Source organism: Cricetulus griseus, chromosome 2, assembly GCF_003668045.3.
Source record: "Cricetulus griseus strain 17A/GY chromosome 2, alternate assembly CriGri-PICRH-1.0, whole genome shotgun sequence".
NCBI lineage: Eukaryota > Metazoa > Chordata > Mammalia > Rodentia > Cricetidae > Cricetulus > Cricetulus griseus.
In genome coordinates this window covers 191,148,234-191,162,276 of record NC_048595.1, presented here as the reverse complement: position 1 = coordinate 191,162,276, position 14,043 = coordinate 191,148,234, and positions in this window count along the sequence as shown.

The window sequence follows — 14,043 nt, the reverse complement described above, 5'->3', positions numbered from 1 at the left end:
ATTGCATTTAAATAGGTTGTTGTATATACATTATTTAGATTGATTTTTGTGGGAATTTTGATGGTATGCCATCAAATCATTAGTTGTAATGGATTGTAGTTGCATTTAAAAATTATAGTCTATGAAGAAAGCAGTCTAAGGATGTTTTGCTGAATAAATAGACCTCATACATAAATTTAACCTAGGAATGTGCTTGTGTTACTCAAGAAAGCATGAATGCTGAGCTTTTTATAGTTTTTTATAAGCCATATACAACCATAAAATTGACTTAAATGGTACCAAGATTACAGGTCAAAAACTTAGTATATCATAAATGCTAATTTATTGCCCACTGTCAACTTTTTGAAAAGCATCATTGTAGAATTTATGGGTAGATTTCAAGCAGACTTGCTGATGGTTTTCTTTCATAGCATCTAATGATTTTTTGTTCTGCTCTTTATGTTTTAATAACTTTAATACAAAACTTCTCCAAGAATCCCTTTCTCAGTAGTACAATCAAACTGTGGTTCTGTATTAGTGGTTTTCTCTGGACCTCTTGGAAGAATTTGATGGTTCATAAAAGTCTGAGGTTTTGAGCCAGGCATTGGTGGTGCATGCCTTTAATCCCAGCACTCAGGAGACAGAGGCAGGCGGATCTCTGTGAGTTCGAGGCTAGCCTGGTTTCCAGAGGGAGTGCCAGGATAGGCTCCAAAGCTACACAGAGAAACCCTGTCTCGAAAAACAAAAAAACAAAAACAACAACAACAACAAAAACACCAGTCTGAGTTTTTGTTTTGTTTTCCTCTTTCTTTTCATCTTTGTCAGCATTTATTTACTAATACTTTAAGTTAGCATATAAAATATGAGATTTCTTTGGACAGGAGCTCAGCATTTTCTTTTTCTTAAGCTTCCAATAATAAAATATTTCATTCTAAAAACACCCTTTAAGATCTATGAATTTATGTCTTTGACCAATGAGACAAGATCCCAGAGGTCACTGACTCAGGGCAAGTTTTGTGGATCTAGTAAATGATTCCTGAGGTAAAGCCTATCTGAGTGGAGAGAGAAGGCCTTTGCCAAGCTTACAATCCACTGTTCTTTTATTGATTATTCTCTTTCCCTCTCCCCTTATTTCCCTCTCCTCTTAGCCTCCCCTCTGGTGGTATCCTTTCTAGTACACACACACACACACACACACACACACACACACACACACACACACACACACACACACACACACACACACACACACACACACACACACACACACACACACACACGCACACACGACTTTTAAATTCAGGCTCTCAGTATTCGAGAAATCCAGGTGCTATACCCAATTTTGAGCCTGGCTTATTTCACCTAACATATTGATTTTGATTTCTGTACATTTTCTAGCAAATACCATGATTGCATCTTTCTTTATGGCTGAGAAAGATTGCATCATGTGTATGTACCAACTTTTCTTTATTTATTCAGATGCTGATGGACATCTAGGCTGATTCTGTTTATAGTATAGTATAAACATGGATGTATAAGAGATTCTGTAGTATGATGACTTAGTCTTTTGGGGACATATCCAACTGTGCTATATCGGAGACATATGGTAGTTCCATATTGACTTATAGCATGACTGCATCCATTTACATTCCCACTAGCGGTATAAATGTTCCTCTTTCCCCACATCCTTGCCACCATTTGTCATTTAGCTTTATGATGGCAAGCCATTCCGATTGGGCTGGGCTGGGATCTCATCTTGAAACACTTAATTTGCATTTGTTGTTGCTCCTGCTAACCTTATATGCAGATGTTTTTCTCTGAAGTCTCCTCTGGCCTTACCCCAGCTGCTCTTACTCACTCTGCATTAACTCCTCTTTGACTGTAGAACAATAGGTAACTTCCTAACTGTGGACATTTTGATTGAGGCCTGGTCACACTCCTTGAAGTAGTGAGGGTTCTGTTTTACTTTGACGATCTTGTAGTTTCAGTGCACCAGGGTCTCCATTCCACCCCTATCACTGGAAAAAAAAAATCTCTTTTCTGGATTAGGGTTTTGCACCATCTGTTAGACATATTTATTCTATGCATACAAGAGAGCTATGGTAAAAGGGGAAGAGTGGGACTGGCAGAGACAAGGCCTAGCAATGATTATCTTGGTAATTGCTTACTAGGGAGGAGAGGAAGAAAACCAACGAATTGAGCATATATCTTAAGAGAACAGAGCATCAAAAATATAGACGAATATAAAAATGTTTGGAATGTTCATGGAAGACATGGAACACAGAAAAATAAAAAAGACAAAAGCCAAAAGTCCTTTCTTCTCAGAATGGGAAATGTCTGAGAGAAGGCATAAATGATAGCACAATGATATTATGGGTGAATAAGTGACAGTATGTGAGAAAATTGGGAGGCATGATTAAATTCCTAGAAAAAAAAAGTTTCTAAACTGTGACACAAAAAGGTTTGCAGTCCTCTACATTCTCCTATCTTCTTTCTTATCAATAAAGTATAGCATCTTTACTATAAGTATATACTTCACAATACCATTTTAGTTATTGTCTTAGTCAGTGTTCTATTGCTGCCAAAAGACACCATGACTGTGACAACTCTCATAAAAGAAAGCATTTAATTGTGGTTTTCTTATCGTTTAGAGGTTTAATCCATTGTCATCCTTGTGGGGAGGGAGCATGGTAGCATGCATGTAGACAGGCTGCTGGAGATGTAGTTGAGAGTTTTACATCTGGATCAACAGGCAGCAGGAGAAGAGAGTGTCACTGGGCCTGGCTTGGGTATTAAGAACCTCAAATCCTACCTTTAGTGACACACTTCATCCAAAAAGGCCACACCCTAATCCCTCCCAAGCAGTAGCACTTGCTGATGACTAAGTATTGAAACATCTGAGCCCACGGGGGCCATTCTTATTTCAATACTGCAGCTGTTTATAATATCACGTTTTCTGCACAACGTCATTGTCTTTTGCTTTCTTGACTTAGTAATTTTACAATTTATTCATCAACACAGACCTTCATGTTGTAGCTGAAATTTTGCAAAGATCTTTATCTTTACAATAAATTTACTAAGGAGGAATTTCTGGGTCAAAAAGGATGACTACTTTAAAGCTTTTGTTAGGTGTGGGGAGCCACAACCTCAAGATGGCGCCTGGCTGGATGCCAGGGAGACAGAGCTTAGCTGTAAACAAGCCTTATTTGGAGGCGCTTAGTGGATCTGGTGTGCCTCCTCCAGCTGTGACCTATCTGGGATCGCCAGGTGGCATGAGCTAATTGGGTAATGAGCTTGCTTTTAAGGGCTTGCCAGGGGGCTGGGAGATATAGAAGAAGCAGAGAAGAAGCAGAGAGAGAAGCTGAGGTAGAGGTAGAAGGAGAAGCTGATGTCCAAGGTTCCTGAATAAACTGCTTGAAGAAGAGTCGTGGTCGTGTCCTTCTTGTTGGTCGAGATAGACGCGACAGTTAGGGGGCTGGAGAGATGGCTCAGCAGTTAAGATCATTAGTTGCCCTTGGAGAGGTCCTGAATTCAGTTCCCAGCACATACATACTGATTCACAACCATCCATAACTCCCATTCCAGGGAACCAGATGCCCTTGTCTGGCTTCTGCAGGCACCAGGCATTCATTCAGTGCACAGACATCCATGCAATGTACCAGATAGCTATAGTTTTCACTGAACAAGCAACAGAAGGTATTTGTGAAAGAGAATAAAAGGAACAAATTGAGGTTAAAGCAAATACAACTGTGTCCTGGGAATGGGAAATATTCTATGCAATAATAAGTGTGCCATGGATATTGGTAGATCAACTAGTAATACAACTCTAGCATAGTAATTATATTTCTAGTGGAGTATTTGCTATAATGGTAAATAAAATAGTAGTACAGTTAAATATTTCCATTTAAAAAAAAAACTGTTAGCTTGCCTGTCATACTCACTTCCAGTAGTCTGTTCAGGTTGGAAACTATGAAAACCATGTGAGGATAGCCCAGAAGGGAACTGCTGGAGGTCCTGAACTCACTCACTTATGTTTGTTCCCTTTGTCTTACACTGTCTGCCTGGTGAGTGGCCTTCCAATCATCGGGAATGGCACATCTTGGAGTCTACATCATCTCGCAAAGGCTACCCCAGAGCACTTTGAGTTTCAACCTATGTTGACCCTTCTGCAACACATAGACTTCTCCTTACATTTAGTTCTTTGTTGGAACAAGCTCTTCACCAAGTAGCCAATGCCTTTTCTACTCCATCCTTCCCTGGAGTTACCCTCTTAGATTTAGAAGATCTTTCAAATGTACTTTGGGGAGTTTTGTTTGTTTCTCTTCTCCTTGCGAGGTAGTTCACAATCCCTTTACTCTTGCTTCTGGCCCAACAGTGCTTCAAACATTTGTGATGGGTGTCCTGTGCTCATTTGACCACATTGAGAAGCAGACCTGGGAGCTCCCTGAGCAAAGGAATGAATCATGGCTTGCCCTTTACTGCTTGCCAAGAGAAGGTTTCAAAGAGCAGCAATTACTAATATTGTTGATGGCCTCCAATGACCTGACACTACTGGTCTTGGCTCAGCTGCATGCACTTATGGATCTTCACAGTGGTTCCTACCAGGAAGTGTGACTTTTCTACAAGTCTTTACAGCTTCACAGTACCTTAATCAAAGACACCTGCAGCAAGCCTGAAGCAATGGAGCCTAGGCAATAAAGACAATTCTCATGGAGATCTTTCCAAGAGAAGGTTAATTTATTCAGTAGCTGCTGAGGGAGAGGTCAGAACACTGAGGAAGATAAAAGTAGAGGTGTTGCTGCAGCTCCTAGATCTTCATGGCTTACAAAGTGAGTGGATTTTCAATTACAATCAACGCATATCCAATAGAGTATTGAATTTGTTAAAATTATTTGGCTGCAGTAGGAATAGTCTTATATTCCCTTTGTCTTACATGAGGATAATATACACAATATCCTGGCTTATAATTGTTTGACTTATGATTCTTTGGCTTTTTTTAAAAGTCTTAAATGTTATTTGTAATGTTTTTGTTTGTTTGTGTTTAGGTTTTTGATATGGTCTCTATGTATTCCTGGCTGTCTTGGAGTTTCCTGTATAGACCAGATTGGCCTCAAACTCATATGGATCCTTCTGCTGGACTATATGGATCCTTCTGTCCAGCTATTTCATATGTTTTTACATACACATCCAGTAGGAAACAACTTTAAAATTTATATTTTGATATTTTTCCAAGATTAATGACACTTGGTAATGATGTTTCCTTCTGATAGTGAGTAGCAACATGTAGCTACAATTCCTAGACAACCCCATGATCACAAATGTGGAAAATTTGATGGTCTACAATATCCTCTTAGACATGACATTCAGTGCATTACATGTGTTTTGTCTTCTTTCTTTTCTTTCTTTTTTTTTTTGGTGGTACTCCTAATGGCCAAACCTAAGGACTTGTGCATGCTAGGCAAGTATTCTGCCACTGAGCTACATCTGCAGCCTAACATGCATTTTGGACTTAAATTACCTTAAACTTCAGATGTGTTGATTGGGAAGTTTATTATAAGTTGAGGACTGTTAGTACAGTTAATATGCTTCATATGTTACTCTAAAAATTTACTATATGTACCCATAAATGCATATATTTCTGGGTAGGTTTCTAGGTGTGTGACGTGTGTGTCTGTGTGGGTATGTATATTTGAGTCCTATTATATATCATGTGCTTCACCAGCTGAGCTGTCTCACCCAAGTCATTTCATAATATCTTTATTCTTTTTTATATGATTCCATATTTATTGTATGTATGTATGTATGTATGTATACCACAGTTTAATAAACCACCTTCCTATGTGTGATTCCAGTGTTTTGCAACTTTAAGCAATAGGTTTGAGCTTTTTAAGTACAGTACAAGTTACAAATTAATATTACATAGTTATAAGCTGATCTAATCAATTAATATAAGTCATAAACATTAAGGTTTTGCTGTCTGAGAATTAATAAGAAAGCTAAAGAGAGCTTTTAAAGGTGAATCATTCATTGGAAAAGGCAACCAATTTTGTATTACATTCTACTGACTAACGTAGCTGAAGAAACCTGAAAAGAAAATAATCTACTTATTTAAAGTTATATGAAAGAATAATGAATTTGAGACTCACAGAGTTAATGATGCGCTAAAAATACTATTCCATTTATTAAAATTAGATTGTAATCTCTACAAGAAATGCTGTGAAATTTTTGGAAGTTAGAGAGATGTGAAATATCCTTCACAGGCAGATTCATTGAACACCATTTCCCTAGTCGCTGGTGCTATGTGGGAAGTTTGTGGAGATTCACCAGAGGAAGTCGGTCACTTGGAGTGGTCCTTAAGGTTTTGTAGGTCCCCCTGCATCCCATTTACTTTCTGTTTCCAGCCAGTGTATGTAATATGACCAGCAACCTCCCAGGCCTATGACCATGTTTTCTCTGCCATGACAGAATCTTTCCCCTCAAATGATAATTGAAAATAAATTCCTTTAGTTGCTTTTGCCAGAGGCCCTCATTGGCATTAACTGTCGACATCACACAGCCTTGAATTACTTGAAAAAGTTTCAATTGAGTAATTGTCTTTATTGGGTTGGGCTGTGAGCAGGTCTTGATTGTTGTAATTGACACAGGAGGGCACAACCCACTGTGTATGGTGCTAGTATTTTCTGAACACGTGGTCCTAAGCTATATAAGAAAGCTAGCTAAGCCTGGGCCTGTGTGTGAGTCAAGGAGTAGGCCAGCAAGCAGAGTTCCCATGGTTTCTGCTTCAAGTTCCTGCTCTTACTCCCTCAGTGATGGACTATGACCTTTGAGTGTGAGCCAAATAAACCCTTTCTTCCTCCAAGTTGCTTTTGGTCAGTGTGTTTCATCACAGCAACAGAAAGTGACTAGAGCACCAGGCATTTTGTCAGAGCAACAAGATACACAACTAATCAAGAAATCTTATCACTTGATAGTTTAAAATTTGTGTTAGAATATGCTTTAAAAACTTAGAAATAACTGTATAATTATTTTGTATGCCCTAATGACTTTCTGGGCTGTGGTGCATTGCTAGTTTGGGTTACCTTAACCTTTTAATAAAACCCTGTGTTTAGCAATTTCTTTGTTGGCAACCATTCTTTCTCTCTCGAAGATTTCCCTCTACTTAGTTTGAAGCACTTACTGCTTTTGAACTTGGCCAATCATGTTTTATTTTCCTAATGTTTTTGTAGCATCTTGTATGGCAAGAGTAGCAAAGTATACCTTGTGGTGACTGCATAAGAATAAAGCCAAACTTGGCTAAAGGGTACGATATTTGTAGAGTGTAATTGACTCTGGAAAAATCTGGTAAGGTTTCCACCTTCTCTGAGTTTCATCAATCTAGAACTTGCAAAGTAGAACACACTTCACACTTTTGATTGTGCACATTTTACTCAGGAGCATAGCACTGTCTTAACATAAAAGCACAGGTCAAATATAGCTCATTCTGGAACCAGCTTAAGGTTTTGTCAGTTGATTGCAAGTTCATTTAGCCAATAATTTTGTTTTGTTTCCTTTCAGTAAAAGTAATTAGGAATGACGTAGTGTTTTTTTACCCTATAATTCATAAATGAGCAGGGCTGGTTTAAGTTGCCAGGGAAGTGGTTTTAATGACTCACGGTATAATATTGGAATCCTGGTGGCAGAAGATAATCTTTAGATGGTGGTAATTTAGGGATTAATGCATATCTTAAACAGTTATAAACATAGGTTAGTTTTCTCTTGAGACAATTGATTTTATGACTTTTCATTAGAAATATGTACACACTGCAGTATTTATACTAGAGTATAAAGTAGACAAAGAGTAATTAGATGTTAATATTAAATACTTGAAGCTGAGATGCAAGATGTGGCTATAGAGGCAAGACCTGATTTCTGAGTAGTTGCTTATTTCAAACGGAAGATAGGAGAGATGTGTTATAACTGATCTTAGAGGGCGTTAAAACTGACTCACAGTGAGAGACTGAGGTAACACACATCTCTGTCCCCATGTTCCACCTTCCCTCCTCCCCCAGCCACGATTGCACAAGCATTAAATTGTAGAACCACTTGGGAGTCTTTGATTTTTCCCCTGAGAGTTCTATGGTTTCCTAGCAAAACAAAGGAAAAAGACAAAACAGTTTCTCTTTCTTTCCTGTGTTCCTTCCTTCTTTTCACCCTCCTCAAAGGTATGTGTGCTTCTGTTTACCAATTACTACTTTGGCTTGGTTAGGGGACCACCATGAAGTGGCAGGAAACAATAAGCCTGGCAGGTCCTTTGAACAGGGCTTCACTAGCTGGTTAAATCAGAGGCAGAGAGAGGGCACACGCCAGGCAGAGCGCTGACTCCGAGTTCACACTGCCTAGTGTATGTGTTAAGAGTGGAAGATAATCCGAGTTCCTTTGTTGCAGTGGGGGACCAAACCAAGTGAAAACTAAGAAACGAATCTTAGAGGGCTGTTGGCATCTGGAAGGAAGACCCCGCATGCTTGAGCACTGAGATGAGTGGTTCTGTGGGTTAGTAATTGGGGTGATGCTGAAAATGGTCCTGCCCTCTATCTCTGAGTCTTCCTCACCCATCCGTGGAGCATGGCAAACAGGTTTTTGTCTTTCATAATCTGTAGCACTGCATTGACTTCTGTATGGCGTGCAGAATCCAAGAGGTCCACTTCATAACCAGTGACCTGTCACTGACCTGGACCAACCCTTTGGTGACGGTGGGTGGTTTTGGACAGATGTGAGACTGCGAGCACACTAAGTATGTGGAAATAGTCTACTCTTTTGAATGCTAGAGTTTTCGCTAGGCATACTTTCAAGTAATTTTAAATAACTAGCTGTGGTTTTATATTGAGCCACAGAACTCTCTCTCTCTCTCTCTCTCTCTCTCTCTCTCTCTCTCTCTCTCTCTCTCTCTCTGTGTGTGTGTGTGTGTGTGTGTTGTAGAAAATAGCTAGAAAAATATCTCTAGTTATCTGTAGGTACAGCTAAAGAACCAGAATTATTTAATAACAAGCTCAAAGATAACTTTTAGTGTTTGGTTGTTTTTTGGTTTTGTTTGTTTTGTTTTGTTTTTTTAGAGAGTTTTACATTGTAACCCAGGCCTGCCACAACTAGCTGTACTACATAGTTCAGGTTGGCTTTAAACTCAAGACAGTCTTCCTACTTCAGCCTCTTAAATCCTGAGATTATGGACATAAGACATCAAACAGCTCAGTACTTCTAATCCCTATGAACACATGACGAATGGATGCTTTTTGCTGTTTTTTTTTTTTTTTTTTGTAGTGTGTGTGTGTGTTGTGTGTGTGTGTGTGTGTGTGTGTGTGTGTGTGTGTAAGTGGTTTGTGGCTTTGAAAACAGCTCACTCACTCAGTTGGGAGGCAACGGCAGGGGAAGTCAGTTAATTGACCACTGGCACCGCCCTTTCCAAAAACGCCCTTCGTGGAATCAGTCGCCCATCAGTCACCGTGGTGGCATAGGATTTTCAGCCAGTACAGAAACCGAGGCTAATGACAGAATGAGATGAAGACGTAGTTCCACTTTTGTGTATATGGTTCTTACCTCTAAAGAGCTTGCAGGAAAATCTTACAGATAGTGTCTATGAGCACATGGCTTTATCTGATGAGTGAAAACAGAGGTCATGTCTGGGGCTAGCGTTTAAGCCAAACGTGTTTCCTCTGTCTTTCAGACAGTGCTGAACAATGTTCATTTTTTCCTATACAACATGCAATTAGCTTTCCTAAGATCAACTACACATGCCAGGTGGTTTGAGTGTAAAATATCCTCAGTAGGCTCCGGTGTTTGAACACTTAGACCCCAGCTGACTGTGCTGTAGGAAGGGTAGCTGAGTCTGTATCTAATGGAGGCCTCACTGGAGGAAGTGAGTCAGTGGGGGCGGGTCTTGAGGTTTTATATCCTAGTCTCACTTCCTGTTTACTTTATCGACTTCCTCACCATAGATACACAAGATCAGCTATCTCCCATACCTACAGACTTACCTTCCTGATACAGTGGACCATATCCCTCTGAAGTGTAAGCAAAAATAAGCTCTTCCTCCTTTAAGTTGCTTTTCTGAAGGTGTTTCATCCCAGGAATAACCGAAGTAAGACATCAAGGGACCCTAAAGATGAGAGTGATTAAACTGTGGGTTATTTTGTCTGCAGATTTCTTGGTGGCCTGTGCTTCAGAGGGAGTATGACGACGAAGACCTGAGTTGGTCCCTTTCCCTGTCCCCAAAGCTTACTCAGAGTGTGCCGGGGTTTAAAAGCAAACACTGCATATCCACCACGGATAATTTAGCCATCATGATTCAGAAATAAGCCAATGTTTCATCTGACGCTCTACCTAAGAAGGGATGATTTAGGCCAGGGCTAGAAAAATATACCGTTATATAGTAGCAGTCTAATGTAGCTTTGTTTTAAGAAAAGATAATTTAAATGAGTAAATTTGATTGCAGTGGACTCAATTATAAATAATCGAGTTGAAGACCAAATTCCAAATATGACTTTATTTGGAGATAAATAGTTTAGGAAGTAAAGTTAAATGAAGGAATGCCAAATCTGAGACTATACATACTCTGATAAGAAGAGGGAGACTGCAGGGCAGTGGTGGCGCAGGCAGATCTCTGAGTTTGAGGCCAGCCTGACTTACAGAGCAAGTTTCAGGACAACTAGAGCTACACAGAGAAGCCCTGTCTCAAAAACAAAAAATAAATGAAAGAAGAAGAGAGAGACCTAGGTTTGTGATTTAGTCTGGTGCCTCAAACCTGGTTACAATGTGACCTTTTTTATGCTGATTTCAGAATCCAACCTTGAAGTCAGGCTTGCCTTCTGTGCTTAAGATGGAACCCTCTCCCCCATGTCCCTTCTGTCTGGAAGGATGTGGACTCACGATGATCTCACTGTGTCCTCCTGGTTCCCTTTTAGCCTCCTCTAAGGAGTCTTTGTGTGGCTGGCTCCTATTGGTCCCCTCCCTCAGCCATATCCTCCATCCATATGGTGTCAGATGCCTAAGGAAACCGTGATACAGTGTTAACATCCTGATGGGTAATGATTCAACCCAAGATGAGTTCCAAATTTACAGAACCTACTAGTAACTTTGTGATCTAATTTCTCTATCAGAGTCTCACTTTCCTCACTTGAAAAACAGAAAAAATATTTATTCATAATATAATGAAAATTTAATGGAGAACTTCATGTATAATGTTGGTATCAGTGCTCAGCATATATCAGGTTCCACAAACACCTGACTCATAGGGTGTGTATGCATTTTTACACTGGTACCAATATCAATAAGTTGTCTTGACTGGCCTAGAACTCACTGTGTTTACTGGGCTAGCCTTGAACTCATGGAACTAAAAGGCCTGTGCCACCCCACCTTGGCTAGTCGCAGGGTATTATTGAGCATTGACTGTGTGCTAATTTTGGGGCTTACTGGGGGCAAAGTAAAATGTAAGACTTCTCCATAGGTAAAGACCTAACCAAAATAGGAATGGGAATTTAAAAACTGGGCGTGGTATCACATGCCTCTGAACTTAGTGCTAGGGAGGAAGAGGCAAGCAGCCAGATGGATCTCTGTGAGTTCTAGTAATCCAGAGCTATATAGTGACACCCTGTCTTGAAAACAAAAACAAAACTGAACTGACTGAGAAGGAAAATGAGTTTTCAAGCAAGCATGCTTCTAGAATAACTCTGGGTTCCTGTTTAAGTTGAATAAAAGGAGTTTGGATGAGAATGTAAAGCAAGGAACTACTTACTACTTGCAGGTGGACAGCATTCTCTGCAGAAATCTGTCAGCTGCCCTGCCCAATGAGCTTGGTGAATCTGCTGATCTCCACTCTGACAAGCCTGTTCTCTTTCTTATACTGCCCACTCTGGCTGGCTCTGCTCCAGTAGTCTAGGTTTGTTGGGATCTTAGAAGCCTCCTTGCTTGGACTTGGCCTGTGTTTTAGATTGTTATCATAAAACATCTGACATGGTGCTAGGACAAAATACAATGTTGCTCAAACTGATTTTGTGTTCTTTTAGTCAAATATAATGACTCAGACTCTTCTATGTGGCCAACCTCATGCTTGGAAATGAGTTTCTTCCATAGCCAGGACAATTCAGTTCTGTGAGCCTTCATTTCCATTACCATGATGGTGGGGATGGTGACAGTAGGTTCTTGGAAGAGGCTCCTAATATTTTGTGTGTGTGAGAGAGAAACTGCATTGGCAGACAGAACTTCAGTTGGAAGTTAATGGACATAAGTATGCACATTTTACTCATTTATATTCAAAGACCCCTCTACTGTCTGGTTAGAAACTTCTACCTTAAGAATGTCAAACAAGGGTAACAGAGTGAGTTCTGACCATTTTAGTACTTTCCTGGGACAAATGTTTTGGGCTGATAATGATAGCCGATTACAATTTAATGCCTGATGGAATTGTATTATAATTCCATTTTTAGCTGTCTGGAGCATGTTTAGTTATCTGGTTAGTTTTAATTGTTAACTTGACACACTCTAGAATCATCCAGGGAGAGAATCTCGCTGAGAAACTGTCTAGATCAAGTTGGCCTGTGAGCATGCTTGTGGGCGATTATCTTGATTGTGTTAGGTGAGGTGAGAAGGCTGCCCACTATGAGTGACACGATTCCCCTGTCGTTAAGAGATTCTGAAGTGTAAAAGGGGAGACAAAGCAAGATGAGGGTAAATATGCCATACTTAATTCCTGTTTCGTTGTTTTTTGTTTTGTTTTGTTTTATTAATGGATACAATGCCTCAAGTTCCTGTAACTGATTTCCCTGCATTGATAGAGTGTATCTAACCTGGACCTGTGAACTAAAAATAAACTCCTCTACCCTAAGTAGCTTTTGTCAGAGTATTTTATCACAACAACAACAAAATGAAAATAAGAGCTCAAAAGAGCAACTCTGCTCCCTAGAGTATTCATGGAGACCTACTTTTCATGAGTGACTTATTTGCAAAAAATGCTTCCAGTGAAGGAGCCTCATAAGTAATCAGTTACTCCTTTACACTTTAAATTCCATAGTGTTTCAGGAAAAGCTCTTGCCTGTGGAAACATCTTTTAAACATCTCTGCTTTGAGGAAGAATGTTTATTATGTAAAGAAAATAGAGGGTTTGGGCTTTCTTTTTGGACATTGTTTTCAAGAAGCTCCAAACGGAGTACCAGAGAGAAAGGAAACTTAGTGTATCAGGAAAGGGTGTTGGATTGGAGAGGAAGCATGAAAGGCTTCATTCAGTTAAGTGAGACATGGAAGAACAGTCAGTGGCAGACAGTGAAGGCAAGTAGCCTTGGCTCAAGTGCTGGGTGCTGAGTCTACTGTTGTTAGAGACAGCTGTGAGGGCCTTCACTGATATGCCAGAGACACAGGATGGAAACATAGAGGAATCACTAAGATCTTTTCATAGAAACAAGATTTTAAAAATTCTAATTTAGGGACATAAACATGGTCAGAATGTGTTCTATGAACAGCAGTGGGAAAAAAGTATGGGTCATAGTTCTAAGGTGAGATAACCAGATTGGATAGGGGAAACACATCTCTCATTTTCCTTTCCTGATATTTTCCATACTGTCCTAAAATGGGATTGTAACAGAGAGTTTATTATTGCACGGATAGTGAAAATTCTCTATATAACTCTGGGCAATCTTGGACTCAGAAGAGAATCTGTCATTTTAAAATAGCTTCACATGATTTTTGTCTACATACATGTTGGAAAATAATCTGCCATCCTGTTCATTTGAACAACTCTAACATTGCATATGAGAGTGTCAAAGAAAAAACTTGCTTTGGACAAAGGGCAATCTTCCCACGTTCAGTTTCCTCCTCATTAAAATAATAATCTTATTTTAATAGTAAAATGAATGGGCTTCACTGTTGGATTCCTTTAGATATTTATATAATGCACCAGTCTATCAACCCTTGTACCTTCCCTTTTTCTTCTTTGCATTCTCTCCTCTGACTCCCTTCCCTTATCCTACTATTCCCTCCTCTACTTTCATGTCATGTCTTCTTTTTTCTCCCCCCTGCTTTTCCTCCTCCTCTTTACTTACC